This window comes from Nylanderia fulva, unplaced genomic scaffold (genome assembly GCF_048542155.1).
Source record: "Nylanderia fulva isolate GAGA-0341 unplaced genomic scaffold, ASM4854215v1 Scaffold1262, whole genome shotgun sequence".
NCBI lineage: Eukaryota > Metazoa > Arthropoda > Insecta > Hymenoptera > Formicidae > Nylanderia > Nylanderia fulva.
Window position 1 is genome coordinate 10,806 of NW_028189477.1, and position 4,344 is coordinate 15,149.

The window sequence follows — 4,344 nt, forward strand, 5'->3', positions numbered from 1 at the left end:
CCTGGGTTTCCCTCAAGAAATTTGTTTGTCTTGGTAGTAAACCCGCCACCGAAGCCGGGGGGCCTTCGCGATACCATAAGGTACCCTTTTGCGGGCGATCTCGTTCTTTGGGAAATTAACCAAAAAATCGCTCCACCAACTAAGAGCCATGCACCACCCCCACCAAATCAAGAAAACTTAAATCTGCAACTTCCGTGTCTGGCCCTGGTGATTTTCCCCGGGTTAGTCAAAAGCCGCGGGGCTCCACTCCGGGGGGTGCCCTTTTCCGGGGCAATTCCCTTTTAATTTTCAGCTTTGCCCCTATTTTTTCCCCCCGGAACCCAAAAGCTTTTTTCCCGGAAGCTCCCCGCCAGTCTCGGGGGAACTTCGGCGGCCGCTAGCGGGCCCATCTTTTTATGGTTAAAAAATAGGGCGGTATCTATCGCCTTCGACCTCTAACTTTCGTTTTGATTAATAATGAGGAAAAATGAGGGGTTTGCGGAAGTGGGAAAAGCGTGTATGAGAGTAATTTGTCGAGACTCCGTAAATTCCTGTTTCGGGACAAAAAATTTTTTTCAAAAGGCAGTGAAAATACTGACTTGTGGGAGTTTTAGGAAAAGATGAAAATTTTGCAAAATAGAGAATCGGGGGAAACTGGATATTGTATCACGAGCAGCGGGATTAAACCTACGGGGGAAGTGGAATGAGCTATCAGCGTGGGGGTGCGAAAATTTTAAAAGAGCGTGTTGAAAGGGAAGGGTGAATGTTAAAACAATGAAAAAGAAAAAAGAAAGTTATGCGGTAATATGAAGCGGTGATCAAAGCGAAAGTGACAAGTGAGGAATAAAGGAAAATGAGAAGCATTTGAAAAGTCACTGATGTGCGTGTAACGCGGTGAGGAAAATGAGAATGGGGGTGTAGCGGGGTTGAGACATGAGCGAGAGGGTTGAAAAAAAAAAAGGTGTGGTCAGTTTAAAAATGCTGGCCAAAAGGGTTACGCCCGCAAAAAGGCCCAAAAAACGTTTCTTTGGGGCCCAATGATATGGCGAGTGAATGTTAAAGAGAGAAATGTATGAAGGAGCTTGAAAGGGCGAGGGGATGGAGAGATTTTTGAACTGTCGTGTTTTTGAGGGAATGGAAAAAGATGCAACCTCGAAAGGGAATTAGAAGTTCGATGCAATAAAAATTTTGCTCTTATGACGGACGAGTGTTTGTGCATTAAAGGGGCCTTTTGGGGTGAAAGTTTTTTTCAGTGTGCGGGGTTTCCACAATGCTTCGCTTTGGGGGGGGCCTGATGGGGAAATGCCCGAAAGGAAACTTCCCAAAAAATGTGATGTTGGGACACTGATAAGATTGAAAAAAGGGAAAAGTGTTGTAAAACGAAACAAAAGGGAGCAAATGTGACCTCGGTTCGCCAAGTGTGCCCGGGAAATACTAGAGCGTTGAGAGAGAGAAAGCGAGAAAAAATACAATAATGGTGCTGAATGTGGGCATAAAACTCCAAGACGTATGAAATTTATTGGGGCTGGGTGAGATATGCCAAACTCGAGTAGGTACACTTGCAAGAACCGTATAAAGGCTGGACAGTGGTGGGCTTCCCCATGGGTATGGATTGTTTGGTGGCGAAAGTAGGAGGGGAAAAGCACAGTGGGGGTAATGACTCTATTTTCTTGATGGCGTGAAGAGTGTACGAATAATTTGGATGAGTGGGGGGTTTAAAGGGGGAATTTTTGGCAAATTTTGTGGTGTCCAGTTTGCCATATGGTAATGTACGACCGTACTTGGCGTACTGGACAAGTTGTGGACGGCCGGGAAAAGGCTGCTGTAGTAGGGGCAATCCCCCTTCCCCTTGTGGTATAAAAAGGGGGGAGGCAGCAGAAGAGTGAAGCGCGGGGTGATTTGTTGGGGAAGGATGATTGCGGGGGGTAAGTTGTTGAATGCCAAGCAGTTTTACTCGTTCAGCGGGCAAATGGGAGAGTGACACCATGTCACTTTCGTGAACGGCGTAATGGGGGGTCCCGGTATGAGTGGGAATTAAGCCGACTGGGAGTGAGTGACCAAAAACCCGTATTTTTTAATACGGATGGTACACAAGAGAATGTAGGTACGAATGGGGGCATGCGTAGATGAGTGTGCAGGACGTAACGGGGAAGGGGATAATTGTTGATATGCGAGAGAGTGCTTTTAGAGGATGCAGCGAGCGCCATAGACAAAGCGGATGCGCAACTGTGTAGAGCGAATGATGAAATGGATCCTAGTGCGAATGATCGATGGATGAAGAGGGTAAACCTGTGTATGCTAGGAAGCTTGTTGGTGGACGGATGAGCTTGAGAAACTGAAGAAGCTGTAGGAAGCAGCACACGTGCTTACCAGCGTGCGAGAAAGAGGAATGGAAGCAAGTGGAAGAAAAAATGAATGAATTAAGTATGTTTTGCGGGAGATAAGGAGGAAATGCAAGAGGAAAGAGGAAAATTGGAAGCGATTTGTGAGCGTAACGGGGAAAAGGGGGATCCATGGAGCGATGTATAAAAGGTGTGCATGGAAGCGTGATGGGGTAGATTAAGTGGCATAAAGTTGGATGATAGAGTGACGAGTACATGGAAAAAAGCGCGGATGAGCTAATGAAGAGATTCTTCCCGGCAGCAAGGGACGAACGTGGCGATAGACGCCAGGGGAGACTGAGGGGGGAAAGAAAAGCTTTGAATGGAGCGAAGTGGATGTGGCAGTGAGATCGATGAAAGGGGGTAAGGCACCTGGTATGGAGGGTGTGAGTGCTGAGATGTTGCGAGCGATTTGGCTTGCTGTCCCGGTATGGATGAAAAGAATGTATGATGTATGTCTGAATACAGCGTGTTTCCCCCCCCCGGCGTGGAAACTAGGCGGGGGGTATGTTATTGAAGTCTCCCGATAACCTAGGTCGGACCCTGGGTCTTTAGGCCCTTTGCTGCTGTCCGTGCTGGGAAAGTGTTGGAGCGAATGATGGTTGGAAGACTCGACGAACGATGGGTGGAAGAATGTGTGACCCCCCAGTACGGATTCGTAAGGAATCGGGTCGACCGAGGATGCATGGAATCGAGTGCATACTGGGTAAATGGGGTCGAGAGAAGTATGTGTTAGGGTGTTCGTGTGACTTCAAAGGAGCGTTTGATAACCTAGAGGGGGAATGTGTGATCGAAAAATTGCGTGAGGTTGAATGTGAAAAAAATTGAATTATGGAAGAGCTATTTTAGCGGCAGGCGTGTTGCATGATGGTGCGTGTGACCAGTGTGGAAAGCCCGTAAGCGTGGCTGCCCGCAAGGCTCCATCTGTGATCCATTTATATGGGAACCTAATGATGGATGAACTGTTGTGGCGGCTGCGTGAGAGTGAAATGTAAAGTGGTTGCGTACGCCGGATGACTTGTTGTTGGTCGTCAAAGGGAAGAGCCGAGCAAAGTTGGAGAAAGGGTACTAAGTGGAGAAATGGTTGTACGAATGGGGAGTGAAAGTAGGTGTGGTGTGTCTGAGAAAAAGACTGTGTTTGATTTTTGATAAAAGGGTAGTATGGCTGGGACGAGGCCTCCCAATGTACGAGTGAATGATAGATGCGTGAGGTAGGGCGGGGAGTGAAATATCGGGGTGTTTGTGTGAGTAAAAGGATGAACTACAGGTTGCATCTGGAGTGTCTGAGAAAGAAATGTATGAATGTGGTGGGAAATTAAGACGCGTTTTTGAAAAGTGAGTGGGGTTTTGCGAAAGAAAGCTGTGACTGTGTTTGTATAAAGTCTTTTTCATGTCGTGTGTGATGTAGGAGGGGAGTGTATGGTATGGAGTGTGAGATTTGAATAGGGGAGGGACCATAAATAGGTGCCAAGCGAGTGGTTTTTTAGGGGCGTGTCTAAAATTTTTTGAACGGTCTCCCGGGGCCATGCAAGTAAAAAATCTTGCAATAAAATACATATTGTCCCAATGGGCATACTAGAAAATAGACTACATAATTAGTTTTAGAAAGAAAAATGGGAAAACTGCTTACCAAGCTGTTGCTGACTTTAGGCCTAAAGGACTCTCCTATGCCAATGTTACGGCAGGAACTCCAAGGGCTGCTACAGGCTGTAAAAGAAAAAGAAAGGAATCAGATACTACGCACAAAGTAGTACTAATTAAACCTATAAAAGAGACGAAGATGCGAGAACGAATATGAAATAAAGAGGGGGTTAAAAGGAACTGACAATCAAATAAAGGCTGAGGAAAGGCAAAAAGCAAATAGAGGGAAAAAGGGGTAGTGGGGGAGGTAGTGAAAAAGACGGGGACCTTTGTGAAAAGAAAACCCACAACAACAAGAAATTGAAAGTAGAGGACCCAAAGGGAAAATAAATCCCACTCTTAT